Here is a 22,625-nt window from a genome sequence, read left to right as displayed (position 1 = left end):
ACTTGTTACATTTATTTTATTTGGGTTGATGACACTTGGGGGGAACACTGTCTCCTTAAAGGTTTAATTAAAAGAAACAGTGAAGGCTGGAAACACACAGGTCAGTCAGCAGCTGTGGCGAGAACAGATGAAGGGCCCGCACCCCAAAATACAGACTGTGCTCGCCACAGTTGTTCATTGGCCTGCCACAGTTCGATGTGATGACTGGAGACAATTTGCTAAATAATTCAACTTTCAAAAAAAAATTCAAAGGGAAAGACTCTCAGCTTTCTGAAGTTTATCAAACTCAAAACACGTGACAACAGGTGTATCAATCAGTAGTCTGTCTTTTTTCTCACTTATACTCACATTTACACTTTTTATTAAAAAAATTCATTTACTTGAAACTTTACCTGAATAAAGCTTTTGAAATGTGTCCTATTTTTTTCTTCGAACAATTCTGGAAAAATAACTGAGCAGAAACTTCCAGACGCTGAAGAAAAGCATCCGACCAGTTCTGCTACTCAATGGGATTGATGCACCCTGGGAAATTGGATATAGTGCTCAAACTTCAATTCAGCGAACGTCACTGATCGAGGCAAAGGGATCAAGTCCAACCCGTGGTTTTTAACCTCTCTTTCCGATGATTTCTCCCCCTGCTCCGCTTTAAAAAAAAGTCCAACCCTAGCTATCAGAGAGGCTGAGGCGGAGATAAATGACCTGCCAATCTATTTTTGTGATTTTGATTAATGGATAAATATTGACCAAGACTTAAATAAAACTCCCATGCTCTTCTTTGAAATAGTGCCTTGGGATCCATAATTACATCCACCTGAGAGAAGGTAGTTCAACATCTCATCTGAAGAACAGCACCTCCGACAGTATAGCGTCCCCACAGTACTGCACTTAAGTATCAGCCCAGATTATAGGCTCAAGCTTCTGGAGTGGGGTTTGACCCCACAACTTTCTGACACAGGCAAGAGTGCTACCACTGAGCCATGACTCATTTAATCGTGTGTAAATCCTATTCTTGTCATCGGTCTCACCACCCCTCTTTCCCTTTTCCCCCGCAAGGGTATCTCCCTTCCCTTGTGCCAACCAGGTCTAGTGCTCTCTTCTCTCCCCGTTCTCGAGGCTGAAGAACTATTGAAATAGGAACATAGGAACAGGAGTAGGCCATTCAGCCTCTCGTGCCATCTCCGCCATTTGATAAGATCATGGCTGATCTGTGATCTAACTCCATATACCTGCCTTTGGCCCATATCCCTTAATAACTTTGGTTGCCAAAAAGCTCAGATTTAAATTTAGCAATTGAGCTAGTATCAATTGCCGTTTGCGGAAGAGAGTTCCAAACTTCTACCACCCTTTGTGTGTAGAAATGTTTTCTAATCTCGCTCCTGAAAGGTCTGGCTCTAATTTTTAGACTGTGCCCCCTACTCCTAAAATCGCCAACCAGCGGAAATAGTTTCTCTCTATCCACCCTATCTGTTCCCCTTAATATCTTATAAACTTCGATCAGATCACCCCTTAACCTTCTAAACTCCAGAGAATACAACCCCAATTTGTGTAATCTCTCGTCGTAACTTAACCCTTATTTAATAAATAAATAGTTCTGGTTTGCTCGTCAGAGACTGACTCTTGCACAAACAAATATCAGGGGTGCTATTAGTTATTTGAACAAAGAAATGTGTTCCTTCTTGTCAATTGTAAACAATTTTACAACACCAAGTTATAGTCCAGCAATTTTATTTGAAATTCACAAGCTTTCGGAGGCTTCCTCCTTCCTCAGGTGAATGTTGTGGAAATGAAATTTCATTTCCACAACATTCACCTGAGGAAGGAGGAAGCCTCCGAAAGCTTGTGAATTTCAAATAAAATTGCTGGACTATAACTTGGTGTTGTAAAATTGTTTACAATTGTCAACCCCAGTCCATCACCGGCATCTCCACATCATTCCTTCTTGTCGGCATTGCAACCTCAGCTGGATGGTGAGTCCCGAGTCTTTTCCATTGAAGGCAGCCTCCTGCACATTTAGTTTGTTTACATCAGGCCTGAAATTCTGGTGAGACATTTGACCAAGTGAGAATCAAGTAATAATGGAAGAAAATCCAGGATGTTCAGAGGCCTATCACAGTGCACCGTGCTGCTTTCAGGAGCCAGGTTTGTGGGTATGTTTGTAATATTTCTGGTGAATTTTTAACGTGTTACATGATCAATTTTATTTCCTGGGGGCATAATATTGGGGTGGGTGAGGAGCTGTCGTGGCATCTGTACCTTGCATTTTTCTTTTGCTGGAATATGATTGGGTAATTTTTTTTTTGCAGTGTGTGATTGGGGAGCAAAGTTTTGCAATACGGTTGGGTGAACAACAAAATCAGACAATAACCAATTAGAAAGAAGAAAATGCAGAAACTTAACCAGTGAGGAGGTGGAAGGCATTTAACCAATGAGGAAGAGGAGAATTGACATACCGATACTAAGCACACGGCGGACACAATAAATTTTATTCCAAATATATGTCTTTTTGACAATTTTCTCCCCTTTCCTTTTCACACAAAGGCAACTCCTTTGTGAGCTCAGTTCTACAAGCACTGGGCAGGTTCTGGTATCTCATCCAGGTACCCATTGCATGTCAACAGGCTGTTCGACCGTAGGGTTATTACAGTGAAGCCTGATCCTGTCCTCCCACAATATCTACACACATGTACTTTCAACTATACTAACCTGCACCAACTTTGTGAACCAGATGAGCAGGTCAGGGGGGTCTCCTGGTGGGTCGTCTTTTGGGATTAACTTGGTCAGCCCTTCACAAGTCCAGGATGTGTAGTATTAGCAGAAGTGCATCTCCGCCTGTTGGTTGAGAAACAAATGTTGGCCAGGACTCTGGGTTACCTCCCCTGCTCTTCTAATAATGACACCAATGGACTTTTTACAACCACCTGAGAAGGCAGACACGATTTCAGTTTAACACCTCATCCGAAAGGCAGCACCTCCGACAGTGCAGCACTCCCTCAGTACTTAAGGCTCAGTCTAGATTATGTGCTCAAGTCTCTGAACCCACAATCGTCATCTTTGGAGGCAAGAGTGTTACCATTGAGCCAAGGCTGACACCTTGAAATAGATAGCAGGTGAGGGCAGGGTCAAGCTGAGCTTTAACATCTCCTGCAGTCGAGCAGCCTGCCAGCACACTCTGCCTAGACTCACGCGTGAATAATGGCTACTTGCCTGAGGTACCAGAGGAGGCCCAGTGTCTGTGGAGTACGAACCCAGCATGGAGTCGACATCTTTCAAGAGGAATGGAAGGAGATTGGCAAGAAAAAGGACGAAGAAAAAATAATTTGTGAAAATTAGATTAAGATAGACATTTTGAAGATGCTGACCGGTGAAAGTCCTGCTTCCTCTTTGTCAGGGTTGATATGTAAAACAGAATCAGAACAAACAGAAAGCCCAGCTATTTGTTACCTATATGGATGCAAAAGCTTTCATCCTTTTATTACTGAAAAATAAAACACTGCAATTAAAGCTAACATGATTGCATTGATTTATGACTGTTATTTTTTGAGAGATATTTTATATTTCGTCCCAGGCCTACCTTCTTGAGGTCTCAGCGCACCAGTGCCCTGCCAGGCAACCTGCTCCCAGTCCTCGACAAGTGTGAATCCATAACTGGCTGCTTCGGCACAACCAAAAGTGGCTGGGGTGATCTTTCCTCCAGCTTTCTTCCTTCCCTGTGAAGAGCATTTTTTGGATAGAGAAACCCAGGTGAAGGATCGGGACCACCAACACTAGGAGGGAAAACAAGAAAGAGCAGTCAGGGGAGATCGAGCTTGGGTTTCAGCAACATAAGAGGAAGGAAAGACTGAGGAGGTGGTAAGGAGTACCATAGGTTTGAGGGCCTGAGAAGGAGTGACTTAGAATAGGAGATGGTGCGATGACTCTTGATTTCAACATGCTGAGGATGTAGGGAGAAGTAAGAGCAGGTAAGAAATGTCTGGGTTCTGCCCAATAGTTCCCTAAATGGCCCATTTGAAACTGGGAAGTCACCTGTGGAGAATTGTTGGCCTTGGGCATTGGAGCTTTCACCAAACCACCTTGCCCACTTGGTTAGGTCATCTTAATAGTGGAGACACAAGTCTCATATTTATCAAACAGGTAACTCATAGTTAACACCTCCATGAGTTAAGATGTGGTTACATATTCAATGTACTTTATAAATCCTGTTGCTTTTCAAATGACTGATTAAAGTCAATGGATTGTACTTGAGTCAATGACACAATTGCCAATATGATACTGAGTAAATCTGTCGTCGTTCTATGAATAACAAAAGCACAATGACAACGGATGGAGTCTGCTTCCTTATTGATTAACGCAGATGATATTACTTTGAGGCAAATCACACAGTGACCTACCACCAACAAAACAATTACATGCTTCTCTTAATAAAAGTATATTTTAAATGACGACTCACTGGATATACATTTTGTTTGGTGCACTTGTGAATCCTTCAGATCAGGATGGCCTCAGGTTCAGTTGCTTGCCAGAGCTGAGTTGGGTGCTCCTAACAGGGTATCTATCAGTGAGAGTAATACAATTTGCGCCAGTGGGCTGGGGGGCGGAAATAGCTCAGCCAGGGTCCCAGCTCCTGATCGCTATCCATTGACTCTTGCTGGAAGGTCTATGTGTGTGGACATTGAGCAAGAACAACAGGCTTGGCGGAATCCCCATGTGTATTAGCCTGTAGGTTCGTACATGAAGACTTGACTGAGTTGGCAAAAGGCAGTGGGAGCCTGTGGAACAGTACTCCAGCACAGCCCACCACCTCAGGAGAGGGAGTGAGAAAAATGAGGTGGGGAAAAAAAAGTTTAAGATCCTAATCACTGATAGAGAGGCTGGGGATTCCATGTTGAGTTTTGTACACTTACTGACTCCTCAAACTCTCTCCACCACCTACAAGGCTCAAGTCAGGAGTGTGATGGAATGATGACCACTCATCGCCTGGATGGGTGCAGCTGCAGCGACACTCAAGAAGCTTGACACTATCCAGGACAAAGTAGTTCACTTCATTGGTGCCCACACCTCTGGACTCAATATCCATCTCCTCCACCACCAGCGCACCACGGCTGCAGCAACTCACCAAGGTTACTTTCTTCAGCACCTCCCTCCCCTGCAACTTCTACCACCAAGAAGAACAAGAGCAGCAATGTTGTGAAAAGATCCTCATGACTTGGATAAGCATCTCCCCTTGACATTCAACAGCATTACCATTGCCGAATCCCCCACCATCAACATCCTGGGGGTCACCATTGACCAGAAACTTAACTGGACCAGCCATATAAATACTGTGGCTACAAGAGCGGGTCAGAGGCTGGGTATTCTGCGGCAAGTGACTCACCTCCTGACTCCCCAAAGCCTTTCCACCATCTACAAGGCACAAGTCAGGATTGCGATGGAATACTCTCCACTTGCTTGGATGAGTGCACCTCCAACAACACTCAAGAAGCTCGACGTCATCCAGTTCAAAGCAGCCCGCTTGATTGGCACCCCATCCACCACCCTGAACACTCACTCCCTTCATCACCGGCGCACTGTGGCTGCAGTGTGTACCATCCACAGGATGCACCACAGCACCTCCCAAACCCACGACCTCTACCACCTAGAAGGACAAGCGCAGCAAGCACATGGGAACAACATCACCTGCACGTTCCCCGACTTGGAAATATATCGCCGTTCCTTCATCATCGCTGGGTCAAAATCCTGGAACTCGGTTCCTAACAGCACTGTGGGAGAACCTTCACCACATGAACTGCAGTGGTTCAAGAAGGCGGCTCACCACCACCTTCTCAAGGGCAATTAGGGATGGGCAATAAATGCTGGCCTTGCCAGCGACGCCCACATCCCATGAACGAATAATTAAAAAAAATATACATTGCTATTCCTTCATCATTGCTGAGTCAGAATCCTGGAATTCCCCACCCAACACTGGGGCATTTTAGAACATTAAAGACGCTACATAAATGCAAGTTTTTGTTGTTCAGAATCTGTAATAGGCCTCAAGAGCCCCAGGAAGAATAAGGAGGGAAAATTGCCCAGGGTTCCTACTCCCGGTTGTTATCTCATAACCCCTGCTGCTGGTCAGCAGAGGACAGGATTGGGCTCGGTTGTGATGCACTTGGCAATCGAGTAGCTTTAGCCACTAACCATCTTGGGTCACACAGGAGGAATGGCCATTTGGGTGAGTATACAAAGAGCTGACCAGCGTCCATGAAACTGCACTCCAGCAAGGAGTTGATGCATTCCTGGGAGTTGCGGGGGTGGGGGGACAGGAAAGTGGTAGACGAAATTGGTAGAGACAATTGGCAAGGAGAACAATAAATTAATTTGTTGACTCACAATTTGGCATTCAGACAAAGTGTGCAACAGATGATAGAATCACAGGGAGAACATTTTTCTGTGTCGCTCCAGAATCTCCTCAATGGTTGATCGAGGTGTGACGATATTTAGGGAATTGTTTTAGAATCCTGCATTAGAGAAAGATAAAAAAAATACAGCTTTAAGTTCCATCATTGTTTCAGAATTTTCTGTCTCAGGGAGAGCTTAATTTCTTTATCTTGATTTTTGAATATGTGTACTTTATTATTAAGCTGAAATGCCTCTCTTTCCCACGAAGGCAATTGTTTTGTTTTTAATAAATCAATTTTGCAAAAATGTCTCTATAGCTTCTTATCCAGACATTCACCAGTACCTTTGTGACCCCATAACTGGATAATTTCAGATTCCAGTCAGAATGGAGGTCATATTTTACAAATAAAATCTCGCAGTGAATATGTGATTAATTTTTGTTCTGTTGAATTACATATTCATGACTTTATCCACATTTTCCGTCAGAGGATTTGGTTCCGAACCAATACCAGGTCTTCTCATAAGAATAAGGTCACACGACAGGTTTGAAGAAGGCCCGTCCGGCCGAATGATCTCATCCTCCCCGAATACTAACCCTACTTACTGTCTTCCCATTACACCACCTGGCTGTTTCTTAAATGTCCTGGCCTCGACCACCACATCAATCCAGCTACAGATCACCTTCAGAGTGTAAAAAAAAAACTACTTTTTGGCATCAGTCCTAAACTTACCCTTCAGAATCCTGACCCTGTGCCCTTTTATCCTGCTGCTTCAGTGTGTCTGAAAGTCTCGTTCTGGGTTTCCTTTCTCTATGATGTTAAGTATCTTCCAAGCCTCTGGAAGGTATTATGATGTCCCTTTTCAAGCCTGAAGAGCCCGAGCTTATCTAATCATTCTTCATTGCTCATCCTTCAAATTCTGAGGATCACCCTTGTTGCCAGCAACTATTGACGCTATTTGGTTTGTTTTTTTTTAATCCTCTCATCAGCGATATATTCCAGCAGCAGTGCTGATGGACAGGTCAGAGCAAGTTTGCTGCTTTTACTCTTGTTAACACATATTTAAGTACATTTTACCAAAATATTCTGATTTTTGAACGGCTCCAAAATACATATGGTAAAAGGATTGTGCTTCACTACAACCTTCTGAGGGGGGTTAATCATTTACCTTATTTTAGTTGGAGTACAATAAAGGTGGATGGAGTGTCTTTGGCTGTGCATAGACGTACCTCAGTCCAAATCTCGTACTACTGCTTATCAGAAATCTGTCTCTGTTAGTCTTGACACGAATGGGACTGTGCATTTTGAACCATGTTTGGTAGTTGTTCTGTTTCACATATCACTTTGTTTGGAAATAATTTGTTCTAAACTTGTGTTTTGTGAAGGATTGTGTGCAAGAACTTGATTCTTTGTTATCTTGGGACGACATACCTCACTTGGAAATATCTCACTTGGTCTGTTTTGACCTGGTCAAGCTTGTCCTGTTAAATGAAACGGGTCGATTCTTCCCCCTCTCCTGAGGGTGTGGACCCTTGCTGGCCTACATTTCCAATGGTGCCAGCAGCCATTTTGGGTTTACACCCAATGCCTATTTTTCATGTGTGAGCCCAGGCAGTGAGTGTTGTCAGGTCACTTCAGCCTGATATCCACACACATCAACCAGGAGTTACTGGACAGAATTTAGAAGCTGGATCCCTGCCCAAGTTTTTCACCCTTCCAAGCCGGAGGACACTAAGGCCAACTGTAATCTCCCAGTCACTGGTCCCAGTTGAGATCAGCTAACTCTGCACCGATTAATTGATTTTTGTTTTAAATCAAAAGTTCTCCAAGATTCTAGTTTTGTCGAACTTGGAAATCTGGATAATGCTCGAGTGAGGTTGAGGTTCCTTTTTGGCCAATCTTTTGATTTTCTAACTTCTTTTCACATATCCAGGTTATGTTTTCTCAGGGATTGTGCGTCTGTTGAAACATTGTAAGGAAAGCCGGGTCAGAGCTATGTGGAGAGCTCTGTTGTTCAAGACCCAGTCAGGTCGAGAAACCACGCCATCGGTCCACTGATCTATGCTGCACAATAACACATTTGGAAACTGGTGCTGTGTTTTGTGATGACCGAAAGGTTTATAAATGGACACAAGGTATGTCACCTTTCCAAGTGAAATGACATATTGATTTATTTGGGATTTTTTCAGGTGGAAGAGTCAGAGGTAGCATTTGAAAAAGATCAATTGGCCGTGCTAATATATTCATCATGAAGGTGTACAGCAGATGGAAAGAGTATCCCATCTGATTTGACACATTAGGTTTACTTTGCTGGTTTAACTGCTGTGGGACAGCATCGCACAGGCAGCTGTGAATGTTGGCAGAGTGGGGAGCTGGGGCTCGCCGGATATTGCGAGCACTGCTGATATACCTTAAGCATCAGCTGTGACTCAGTGGTAGCACTCTCGCCTGAGAGTCAGAATGTTGTGGGTTCAAGTCCCACTCCAGAGACTTGAGCACCAATTCCAGGCTGACACTCCAATGCAGTACCAAGGGAGTACTGCACTGTCGGAGGTGCCCTCTTTTGGATGAGATGTTAAACCGAGGCCCCATCTGCCCTCTCAGGTGGACATAAAAGATCCCACAGCACTATTTTGGAGAAGAACAGGGGAGTTCTCCCCAGTATCCTGGCTAATATTTATGCCTCAGCCAACATCACTAAAACAGGTTATGTGCTTATTTATTTCACTGCTGTTTATGGGCTCTTGCCTAGGACAAATTGACTGCCATGTTGCCTTAAAAATTACAACAGCAACCACCCTTGAAAAAAGTAGTGCATTGGCTTGAAGCATTTTGGGATGTCCTACAGTTATGAAAGGTGCTATTTTAATGCAAGTTCTTTCTTTCATTTCCCACAACAACCAATCTTGCGGTCTAATCTGCACGGTAGACCTAACCTACAAGAAAATGGATTGAGACTGCCCAGCCAGCACTCCAAGGATTACAGCAGCAGTACATCAGAGAATGCAATTTTAAGTAGAAATACATAGTTAGTCCGTCAACATCGGCAAAGAGAAAAGACAGATTAAAGTCTTGGGTACAGGCCTTTCATCGGAAATGGAAACCGGAAGATAAGTAAGTCCTTGAATAGGACTTAACAAAAAGTGGGGATGAGGCAAGAGAGTCAGGAGTCACTAATAAGGAACACTAACATTTGTGACAGAGAGGAGATAATGGGGTTAAAAACCCAGCAAAAAATAATTTTTGAAAAGCTGGGAAGAGGTAAAAGTGGGTGGATGATATATAAATATAATTTCAGTGAGGCAATAAAAAGCCATTAAAAGAACAAAAATAGCCAAGTACGGCAATGTTAAGACAGGGGAAGGGTACACATAAAAGGTGCTTCTACATTGGCATGCAGATCTCTTGTGGCCAGCAGTGGCTCCGGAGTGGGCTGACTTGTGGGAAGACCAAGTTGGGTTTTTTTTCTTGGTGTGCGTATCCCCGGCCACTGGCCTTGACGGGTCCAGCGGGCTTGCTCTGGAGTTGCCACCGACCGCAAGGGCCACGCAGGCGGGGCTGTCATCGTTTGTGCCCCTCCGGTTCAGTTGCTAAAGTCAGTGTGCAGCTGAGGTATAGGGACCAGAAGGTCTGAGGTTCAACTGCTGTGCCAGGCTGGGTTAGCTGATCTCAGCTAGGCACTAATTGGGATGTTACGAATGGCCTCTGTGCCCTTGGGTTAGGAGGGGGGGAAAACTCAGCAAGGGTTTCCGTTTTGGATCACCAACCACTGGTAGAAAGCGTGGACGTCTCGTGAGGACAGCATCGAGCGTGGTGATGATGCCTCTTATGGTCGAATAGCCCACCAACATTCATTGTCCAAGACTCATGGCCACTTGGATAAGGCTGATCAGCACCGTGAAACCATACAGAGTATGAGTCAGCACCTTCAGAAATAAAATTAAAAAGCAATATTTTAGTGAAGCTTATTAATTAAATACACAGCTCCAGGATTTAGCTGGAATATTCGTGGAGAGAAGTGACTCCAGATATTTTAGTAAACTCTTGGGCGCCAAAATGCACAAAAACTGGGCCGAACACCTGCTCGTTTTTTGAGGTCGCTATCCAAACTTGGTCGAACCTTACTTCCAAATTCCCAGTTAATCAAAGATTTTAACATCGAAAATAAGCAAAACAAAAAAAACGAGAAACTAAAAACGCGAGGGGTTTGAAGTCACGACTCCTGCTATGCTGCTGCATCATCTCAAAGGTTCAAATTAATGAGTTCCTGGAGCAGTGCTCTGCAGTATCATAGGAGGTACTTTGTTTGTTTGTTTCCATATTAAACCATGTAATGATGATTAATTACACATGATGCAGAAATAAGAGACAGAGTAAACAGTTTTTTTTATAAACAAGCTGGAAAAATAACTTTTCTTTTGCTAATGCTGACAGTATCTCACTCTCACACAGATTGCATGGACTGCAATATCTCAATTGTTCAAGCTGGGACATTTTCTAAAAAAGTATATATTTTTCCTGGCGGTACGCTTTCCTCCCCTCCTCTGCTGAAGCCACTGACTCCTTGCTGGGGTATAGCTCCACAAGTGTTACCTGCTGGTGCCTTATTACCCAAGTGACCAACCTTCAACTGATACTCTGAATGTGCCCACTAGTGTTTACACCTTCTATATCATTCTGCATTTGTTTTAAGCTAGAAATCTATATTATATATCAAAATCACTCTACCTATCTTTTACACTTGTGACAGGAATTTTCAGTGGAAGACACGTAATGTTACTGGTCAAAGCACCGCCCTAAACATTGCCATTTCAGATATTCACACAAATGCACACCTTCACCACTAGGTGACTCTGCGACAAACAAGAAAGGCTGACAATAAGCCTGAATCTTAAGTGTTTTATAAGAGATTTCTTAGATTTTGAAATATTATTTTTCACACGGGTGCTTCTTTGAATGCATCGCCAGTACCCTACCCCAGCCACTTTGACTCCCATCGTTTGGTCTAGTCAGCGCTGAACAAAGATTTCAGCTTGTGTTTTCCTTAGTCTTTTATTCATCTAAATCCCTGGGGCCCGTCAAGTGAATAAAACACCCGACACCGACCGACAATGATTCCTTTCTTTCCCCACCACTCCGGCTGAGCATGTCCCCTTTACTTCCCCCATTTTCCCAAACCTCCAAACGAGCACGATACTTACCCTTCCCCTGACCATTAAGCTTTTCCTCACTGAGCATGTTTCTACGTCGCCCTCCCCTGTCCCCTTTATCCATGCTTCTTCCTCCATCCTTCTCCTCTTCATTTCCCCTCTTTGGCCTCTCCCCTCCACCTCCTCTCACTCCCTCCCATTTGCCTGCTCCCCCATCTTGGTCCAATTATCTCTCCATGCTCTGACCCTGTTTGACCCGATTACTGCACTAGGTCTTGACTCTCTTTGTGCAACGCCATGAGATATTGATGACCATATCCTTTCCTGCCGGTTTCTTCTATAGCACTATATCCTGTGCCTTTCCATGAGTAACCCAAGGGGACATTTACTCAACAACATCAACCTGGATTTATACAGCACCGTTAAAGCAGTAAAAGTGCAACCATCTTCAGCCAGAAGTGCCGAGTGGATAATCCATCTCAGCCTCCTCCCGATATATCCCACCATCACAGAAGCCAGTCTTCGGCCAATTCGATTCACTCCACGTGATATCAAGAAACGGCTGAGTGCACTGGATACAGCAAAGGCTATGGGCCCCGACAACATCCCAGCTGTAGTGCTGAAGACTTGTGCTCCAGAACTAGCTGCGCCTCTAGCCAAGCTGTTCCAGTACAGCTACAACACTGGCATCTACCCGACAATGTGGAAAATTGCCCAGGTATGTCCTGTCCACAAAAAGCAGGACAAATCCAATCCGGCCAATTACCGCCCCATCAGTCTACTCTCAATCATCAGCAAAGTGATGGAAGGTGTCGTCGACAGTGCTATCAAGCGGCACTTACTCACCAATAACCTGCTCACCGATGCTCAGTTTGGGTTCCGCCAGGACCACTCGGCTCCAGACCTCATTACAGCCTTGGTCCAAACATGGACAAAAGAGCTGAATTCCAGAGGTGAGGTGAGAGTGACTGCCCTTGACATCAAGGCAGCATTTGACCGAGTGTGGCACCAAGGAGCCCTAGTAAAATTGAAGTCAATGGGAATCAGGGGGAAAACTCTCCAGTGGCTGGAGTCATACCTAGCACAAAGGAAGATGGTAGTGGTTGTTGGAGGCCAATCATCTCAGCCCCAGGGCATTGCTGCAGGAGTTCCTCAGGGCAGTGTCCTAGGCCCAACCATCTTCAGCTGCTTCATCAATGACCTTCCCTCCATCATAAGGTCAGAAATGGGGATGTTCGCTGATGACTGCACAGTGTTCAGTTCCATTCGCAACCCCTCAGATAATGAAGCAGTCCGAGCCTGCATGCAGCAAGACCTGGACAACATCCAGGCTTGGGCTCATAAGTGGCAAGTAACATTCGCGCCAGATAAGTGCCAGGCAATGACCATCTCCAACAAGAGAGAGTCTAACCACCTCCCCTTGACATTCAACGGCATTACCATCGCCGAATCCCCCACCATCAACATCCTGGGGGTCACCATTGACCAGAAACTTAACTGGACCAGCCATATAAATACTGTGGCTACGAGAGCAGGTCAGAGGCTGGGTATTCTGTGGCGAGTGACTCACCTCCTGACTCCCCAAAGCCTTTCCACCATCTACAAGGCACAAGTCAGGAGTGTGATGGAATACTCTCCACTTGCCTGGATGAGTGCAGCTCCAACAACACTCCAGAAGCTCGACACCATCCAAGATAAAGCAGCCCGCTTGATTGGCACCCCATCCACCACCCTAAACATTCACTCCCTTCACCACCGGCGCACTGTGGCTGCAGTGTGCACCATCCACAGGATGCACTGCAGCAACTCGCCAAGGCTTCTTCGACAGCACCTCCCAAACCCGCGACCTCTACCACCTAGAAGGACAAGGGCAGCAGGCGCATGGGAACAACACCACCTGCACGTTCCCCTCCAAGTCACACACCATCCCGACTTGGAAATATATCGCCGTTCCTTCATCGTCGCTGGGTCAAAATCCTGGAACTCCCTTCCTAACAGCGCTGTGGGAGAACCGTCACCACACGGACTGCAGCGGTTCAAGAAGGCGGCTCACCACCACCTTCTCGAGGGCAATTAGGGATGGGCAATAAATGCCGGCCTTGCCAGCGACGCCCACATCCCGTGAACGAATAAAAAAAAAGTCCCAAGGCGCTTCACAGGAGCACAATCAGACAAAATTTGACACCAAGCCACACAGAGATATTAGGACAGTTGACCAAAAGTTTGGTCAAAGAGATAAGTTTTAAGGAGGCCAGAGAGGCAAAGGGGTTTAGGGAAGGTATTCCAGAGCTTCGGGCCTAGGCAGCTCAAGGCCCGGCCGCCAATGGAAAGGCGAAGGAAATCAGGGATGCAGAAGAGGCCAGAAGTGGAGGAACGTAGAGTTCTCAGAGGTGACTGGGAAAAAGGGGAAGGGGGGGGGTGGGGAGGGGGGAGGGCGAGGCCATGGAGGGATTTGAACACAAGGATGAGAATTTTAAATTTAAAGCGTAGCTGGACCAGGAGCCAGGAGCGAGCACAGGGGTGATGGGTGGACGAGACTTGGTGCGAGTTAGGATACAGGCGGCAGAGTTTTGGATGAGCTGAAGTTTACGGAGGATGGAAGGTGGGAGGCCAGCCAGGAGAGCATTGGAATAGTGGAATCTGGAGGTAACAAAACAATGAATGAGGGTTTCAGTCGCAGATGGGCTGAGGCAGGAGTGGAGATGGGAAAAATTCCTCATTTTGAGAAATAGTTTCTTCAAAAAAATCAAAAGGCAGGATGAATGAATTAATCATAATTTTCTCTGACTTTAGTTTTTTTAAAAAAAGGTCTGCTCTTTTGTGAGGTTTTCTGTCCTCAATCTTGGCCTGATGTAATTTACTTTCAATAGCATATGTTTGTACTTGTCTTGCGAGGCTCTTAATGTTGGTGTAGCCTCAGCTTCATTGCCAAACAATAGTCTAGCAACATTCAAGCATTCCTATCCTCCCCCCCCCCGAAAACACACATTTTAAAAAAATATCTGATTTAGGCTTTTATTGGCTTCAATTGCAGACACCGAGCGATTATCGAGTCCACTTGTTTCATTGCTTGGTAGAAACTAAAGACTGGTCTCTATGAAAATTATAGAAGTAAATTTATAAAATATGTGCCTTCTCATGCTTGGCCCTGCGGTGAGTCCCACAATTTTAACCATGCCAACATGGAATGGTGCTGAGCAAATGTGATACAGACACCCACAGGAAAAGAGGGAACAGCCAGTGGGAAAGCCATCCCAGAAATGCCCTCACCTCCCAGCGGTCAGTTCGAGAATGACAACAACACAGGCTTTGTTTGACAGGAGAAATCACGTGTGCCACAGGGAGGTCAAAAGGGGGTGCGAGGCAGGGGTTGATGGGGGGGGAAACTGAAGGGTGAAAAGTACCATGGCAATCAAAAATCAGTTCATTTATAAAATATATCTTGTTAAAATCATGTATTCTTTCTCTTTACTTTTGACCGAATCAAATCATTTGATCATAGCATCATAAATCGGTACAGCACAGGAAGAGGTCATTCGGCCCATTGTGCCTGTGCCGGATCTTTGAAAGAGCTATCCAATTAGTCCCATTCCCCTGCTCTTTCCCCATAGCCCTGTAAATTTTTTCCCTTCAAGTATTTATCCAGTTCCCGTTTGAAAGTTACCAACAAATCTGCTTCAACCACCCTTTCAGGCAGTACATTCCATATTACAACTCGCTGCGTAAAAAAAAATGTTTCCTTACGTCGCCTCTGGTTCTTTTGCCGATCACCTGAAATCTGTGTCCTCTGGTTACCGACCCTTCTGCCACTGGAAACAGTTTCTCCTTATTTACTCTGTCAAAACAGTTCATGATTTTGAGCACCTCAATCAAATCTCCCCTAACCTTCTCTGTTCTAAGGAGAACAACCCCAGTCAGACGAAAATGAGAGTCGATTGGTTAGTTGTCACTGGGAAAAGGGTAATGAAACAGTTAAAAATGCTGCAATTTAACTCTGGCGTTGAATAAACTGCAATGATAAAATCCTATTGGGTTTTGTTTAATCCGAACATCTTTGCTGACTGTATTTTGAGCGAATGCTTTGATTTGTTCTCTGGTTTTAAATGCAAGCATCAGTGTCATTTTATCATATCCTGTTGCCATTATACAAGCCACTGAACCCCTTTGGAGACATTAACTCAGAGTGTTAGAAAATTGATGCCATAAAACAGAGGGGATGTTATCACATCATTCATCCCCAATGATGCGGGTGATCCATTTCCTTTTGGACAATCTCTTTGGTGCTTTTACAAAGTATTTAATTATTCATTGCCTCACTTTTGGCTCAGGGCTTTCTACCTCTGCCTGTCAGCTTTAACAATTTCAGATCTCAGCCACTTCTCTCCACTTTCCTACCAGTTTCCTCTATTCACATTCTACTGTTTTTCTTTCCATTTTGGAGCTATTTTACTCACCTTGTGTCTCTTTTTCCTATTGCTTTTTCTTCTCTTGCCATTTTGTTTTCGAACTCTGTCCCTTCTATCCCGAAACTGATGACTTGCTGCGGGGGAACAATACCTGAACCAAGTGGGCATTCTTTGCGCGTGAGCCTTGCTATGGAGGGTCAGTGGGTTATTCGACCGTGAGAGGCTTGGTCCTGCCCATACCTGAGGTCCACTTGTGCGCATTTCCAGCAAGGGGCTACAGGCAAACAGTCAGGACCAGGAACCCTGGATGATTTTTGTCCTCCAATCTCGGGAGCCACTGAGGCCAATTAGAATACCGTACCCCTCTAGTTAAGATCAGCTAACTCAGCAGATTGGTAATTGAACCTGGGCTCTCACTGGTTTTGTATGACTCAGTCAGTCACTGGTTATACTTGTTGAGCCATTGGGGAGGTAACTTTTTATCTTGCTAATGGTGGAGCGATTAAAAGCAGGGATGCGCAAGAGACCAGAATTGGAAGAGTGCAGGGATCACGGAGGGTTGTATGAGGTTACAGAGATAGGGAGGGGAAAGGCAATGGAGGGATTTGAAAACAAGGATAAGAAATTTAAAATCAAGGCATTGCCGGACCGGGAGCCAATAAAGGTCAGCGAGTACGGGGTGATGTGTGAATGAGACTTGGTGCAGGTTAGGATACAGGCAGCAGAGGTTTGGATGAGCTCGAGTTTACAGAAGGTGCAAGGTGGGAGGCCAGCCAGGAGAGCACTGGAATAGTCCAGTCTGGAGGTAACAAAGACATGGGTGGGGTTTTCAGCAGCAGGGGCTGAGATGGGCAATGTTACAAAGGTGGAAGTAGGCGATCTTGGTGATAGTGATGCTTAGGGTCAATTAGGATGCCGTGGTTGTGAATGGTCTGGTTGAGCCTCAGACAGTGGCCAGGGAGAGGGATTGAGTCGGTGGCGGGGACCGATGACAAAGGCTTCAGTCTTCCCAATATTTAATTATAGGAAATTCCTGCTCATCCAATACTGGATGTCGGACAAGCAGCACGACAAATCAGAGGCAGGGGAGGGGTCGAGAGAGGTGGTGGTGAGGTGGATAGTATTATTAGCAGTAACAAGATCACAGTTAAATCATTGACCTTCTACTTTAAAGTAGCAGCATTGAGTATGTTCCAGACAGAATCAAGTAGAAATTATACCACACAAACAGGCCATTTGACCCAACCAGTCTGTGTGTTTATCCTCCACACGAGCAGTAATCCTAATCCCAAGTGCCTACCCTATTTCCATATCCCTTCATACTCTTTCCTTTAACCACCTAAATAACCAATTATTAAATGATGACACAGTTTCCATTTCAATCACTAACTCCAGTAGTGCACTCAAACTGCCTCACAACCCTCTGTGTAAAAAAATGTTTCTCCTGCTCTCAATCTCAAAGATATCTTTAAAAAGAGATTGCTCCTGATTACTGTCTAACGCCTCAAGGAAAGCAGGACCACGGAAAACAACAACTACTTGTATTTGTATAGCGCCTTTAATGTAGTGAAGCGTCCCACGGCACTTGTAAATTTTATGAAGCCTGGTCCTCACCTGATATTTGGACGTACACTTTGGAACAGGTGTCGCTGGACAATGAGTGTGAGTAGGAACCCAGTTACATGGCCATGTGTGTCAGCTTTGACTCATTGGTAGCACTCTCACCTCTGAGTCAGAAGGTGATTCCAGAGACTTGAGCATATAATCTAGGCTGACACTCCAGTGCAATACTGAGGGAGTACTGCACTGTTCGAGGTGCCGTCGTTCATTTGAGACGTCAACCGAGGCCCCGTCTGCCTTCTCAGGTGAATGTAAAAGATTCCATGGCGTTCTTTGAAGGAGAGCAGGGAAGTTGTCCTGGCCAATATTTATCCCTCAATCAACATTACTAAAACAGATTCTCTGGTCATTTATGTCATTTGCTCTGTCCCATTCCTTCATAGTTTTAAAACACCTCTGTCAAATCACCCCTTAATCTCTGTTCAGATGAAAACAGCCCCAATTTTTCCAGTCTTGAAATTTGTATTTCCTTGTGCCACACAGCATCCTAGTGAGTCTGCATTGTCCCCTCTCCGTTACCTCATAGAATTAACAGCACAGAAACAAGCCATTCGGCCCAACAGGTCTATGCCGACATTTATTCTCCACACGTGTCCCCACCTTACTTCATCTCACCACATCAACATATCCTTCTATTCCTTTCTCCCTCATGTACTTATCTAGCTTCCCCTTAAATGCAATATCCTCCCTTTCGTCTAAAGCCCAAAACTGTTCATAGTACTTCAGCTCTGGTCTTAAGGCTTTATATGAATTCATCATTCTACCTTTACTTTTATCCCACACCTCTTGCCATAAAACCCAGTATTCCATTAGCTTTCTTTATGGCCTTATTTCCTTGAGGTGCTGCTTTTAATCACCATTTTCCCCAAAGTATAATCATTACTTTTATTTTTTTTTCAACCAAAATGTACCATCTCACGTTTACTGGCATTGAATTCTATCTGCCATCTTTTCCTCCATCTTATCAATACCCCCTTGCAGCTTCCTTTGGTACTCAGAATTATTTACTGTGCTTCCTGTTTTAGTATTGTCTGCAAATTTGAACATCACTCCCTCTGGACCTATATCCAAATCATTGATGTACACAGTGAACAGAAACAGTCCCAGAACAGAACCCTGTGAGACACCACTATTCACTTCAAACCATTTAACTGTCAACTACCATAAAAACCAATGTATAGATGCACAACTTAACTGTCAACTACCTTAAAACCAGTGTATATGTGATGCCTGGTGGCACATCAGCACCAAGAGACTGCTTGCACAAATACTTAAGTCACTCCCCAATATTGTCAGTCAGAATACCTTTGCAATGGTATTAACGAATGCACTAGATTCTATAGTACTTTACAGTCCAGCTGTATGACATCCTAATTCGGCAATGGTGCTGTTTCATAGGATGTTGAATTGTGGTTTCATGTTCCGAATTGTCACATTGAAAGTTCCTGATTTTGGTCACACCATCATGGGACAGTACGGAGGTTAGGTGCTTCCCCTTCGGGAGTGAGGGAAAATCAGAGCACTAGTTCCCCCGCAAGATACTCATGTATTTCCTACTGTAAATTTATTGCTGCTTTCCCTATTTTAATGTTATCAGCAAACATGGCGACCTTACCTTATGTTTTGATATCAGTGTCATTAATAGGACATCGATTAGAATCAAGAGTCCACAAATTGACCATTTCAGAACCTCCTCCCACTCTGACATATGAAAATGTCAGACAGAAAATGACCAGCTGGCCCATCGAGCCTATCCCATACAGTTGTGATGCCTTATGCATCACATCAAGAGACATTTTACCCCCTAAGTGCCATGTAGCGTCTTCGGAGAGGCAAAAAAAAATCAAAAATCCACAGCCAATTAGGGAAAAAAATCTGGAAAATTTCTCTCCGACCCTTCTAGATGATCAAAACTTGTCCAAGACACCACAATCCACCATGACTTATATTATTTGGTACCTACCTCTTTTAAGGTGCGATCTCCGCCCCAGCTCTCTCTTCAAGGTGTGCAGTGAATCGGCACTCACTGCACAAGTCAGCAACTTGTTCAATAGTTCTACTATTCTCTGTGCTAGGAACTGCCCAACATATAACTTATTTCTTCCTTTGCGTAATTTATACACATGACCTCTGGTCTTCCTCAAACTATCTAATTGAAATTATTTGTCAGTGTGCACACAATCGAGTACCTTCATTATTTTATGGACCTCAATCAAATTGCCCCTGACTTTACACCTCCAAAGTATAGAGACCCAGGTCTTTAGGCCTATCTGGGTAGCTAAGGTGTTTTAAACTGGGATTTATTCTCATGGCCCTCCTCTGAGCCTTTCCCAAAGCCTCAATATCACCCACCATGCGAGGGGGCGAAAACTGGACACAGTATTCTAAATGAGGCCGAACCAAGATGTTGTAAAAGAACAAATTGGTATATTTTGTTTTGTAACGGATAGTCTTATGAATGCAGTCCAGTGCCCTTTTTGCTTTAGCCATAGCTTCACGGCATTAGTTATGACTCTTTAGAGAGCTATGAACTATGAAACCAAGATCTTGTTCTTTCACCACAGGCTCCTTGAAAGGCATAAGTGTGCTTATGCAATCAATCCCACATTCTTCATTGCGGGGGGAGACCAAAACTAGGGGCCATAAATCCCACAGGGAATTCAGGAGAAACTTGTTTACCCAGAGTGTCTGGAATGTAGGACTCGCTATCACAAGGAGTAGTTGAGGCAAATAGCATAGATGCATTTAAGGGGAAGCTAGATAAACACGATAGAGAAAGAAATAGAAGATATGCTGATAGTTAGATGAAGAGAGGAGGGAGGAGATTTGTGTGGAGCATAAACACTGGCAGAGACCAGTTGGGCCAAATGGCCTGTTTCTGTGCTGTACATTCTATGTAATTCTGTGCAACTGTGTTCCTATGGATTCTGGTTTAATTAGGAGTCTGTTGTGTGGGACATTGTCAAAAGCTTTCCAATTGTCCAGATTAAAAGTGCGAGCAATGATGCTAAAGCAGATAAACTGCTCCGCACCCTGGGTTACAGAGGGGAAAATTAGCTCAGGTTCCTGCCCCTGGTCACAACCTTATGACCCCTGCTGGAAATGCAATTGAATATCAGTGCAGCACAATGTTGGCTTCTCGATACGCTGAGAGGCTCGCTTGCAGGTTCCTGACATTTCTGACAGACTTGAACAAAAATGATAACGAACGGCAGATGACCCACAATAAAGGTTAAGGGTCCTTTACTAACTGTAAAATGCAGTAACATTCAAATCAACAGTCCCCCTCAGCAACGTTGTCTCGTGACCTTTGAGACACAAGACAGATTGTTTGTAGCTCCATCATTCTTAAGAGAAACCATAAAAATCCCTCTAACCACACTCATTTTCTCTATGGTTCCCACAGAGACCATTACAGGAGGCATCACAGAGAGGCTTTATCGCATAAGCAATACTGTGGTGCGCATTCAACTTCCAACTGGAATCATAAAAATATCCTGACTGCAGCACATATCATCATAATGCTCCAGGGCATGCAGGAACCTGCTCTCTCATTACTTCTTGTTCCAGCTACATGCAGCTTCTGTTTATTCAGCAGGCTAAGTATTGAATGAAGACTTTTAATTGTTCCAGTGGAGTTCCATGCGTTTTGCATTTTCATAGTTTTCTTCCAGAAAGAAATGACTGCAGATAACCGCATGGGTTCCATTTATTTCATGAAATGTGCTCTCCTAATACTTCCAGCAAGACTCCCCTTCTCTGGAAGGGCTCCTTGACAATGTTGTGTTTGGCTTACAGTAAAACACTTCTTCATTTTTCCAAATGCCTGAGTGTATCTCTCTTCAAATGTTATGAAACGTTCTTCCTTCTTTTCCCCTTTCTAACTGATTCACATCATGCAGCCTCCACACTATTTCATGTGGAGGGAAGGTGGGAGCTCACAGCTCACTGGATTTCACCAGCACTATCCTTCAATTTAACCTTCCCTATTACCACTAAGCTTTTTAGTACAACCATTTAAAAAAATCTTCACCCCATCCATTCTCCAGGTCCCAAAGCACATTCAGTGAGGGCAGAGAATGACCTACGCATAACAAATAGCTGACATCAAGTAAACAATATCAAATTTCCCCTTCCCCATTTTAGGGCCTCCTATGCCATTTCTGATTGAGAGGGCAGGCAAGCAAACTACACCCAGCTTTCTGCTAACACTCCTGCTAAACCAGCCGCAAGGCAGAAAACAACACCCTGTGGGAAACTCACCTTTCCCTGCGCCTTCTCCAATGAGATAACCCATAGTCCAGGCTGACACTTCAGTGCAGTACGGAGGGAGGGCTGCACTGTCAGAGGTACCGTCTTTTGGATGAGACGTTAAACCGAGGCCCTGCCTGCTCTCTCAGGTGGACGTAAAAGATCCCACAGCACTATTTTTCGAAGAAGAGCAGGGGAGTTATCCCCGGTGTCCTGGTCAATATTTATCCCTCAACCAACATCACTAAAAACAGATTATCTGGTCATTATCTCATTGCTGTTTGTGGGACCTTGCTGTGCGCAAATTGGCTGCAGCATTTCCTACATTATAACAGTGGCTGAACTTTAAAAATACTTCATTGGTTGTAAAGCACTTTAGAATGTCCCGAGGTCATGAAAGGTGTTATATAAATGCAAGTCTTTCTTTCTCGATGGGGTACAGTTTCATGGGCACGAACTGTCCTGTGTCATTGTTCACTCATGAGGCTCAATATTGAGTGGTTATCCAAATGTGGAGGGAGTCATAACCGAGCCCTATCCTGTCCTCAGCATCTGTGCACTTCCAGTCGGCCATCCTTTACAGTGATTGGGAGAGGAAACCCTGGCCCATTTTCCCGTGGCTATCCCAAGGATACTACAGCCAACTGCAGCAACCCTAATGCTGTCCCAGGTGAGATCTGCAAATTTACTACAGACTTGGGGTCAAACTTGAGTCCTTTCTCGTCAAGCCATCATGGCATCAAAATAAATTTCATACCGCTTTCAACATCAAATAAACAAAACCTAACCCTCAAACCACTCACCAATGCAAGTTATTTTCA

This window comes from Heptranchias perlo, chromosome 20, assembly GCF_035084215.1.
Source record: "Heptranchias perlo isolate sHepPer1 chromosome 20, sHepPer1.hap1, whole genome shotgun sequence".
NCBI lineage: Eukaryota > Metazoa > Chordata > Chondrichthyes > Hexanchiformes > Hexanchidae > Heptranchias > Heptranchias perlo.
This window is presented reverse-complemented; position numbering follows the sequence as displayed.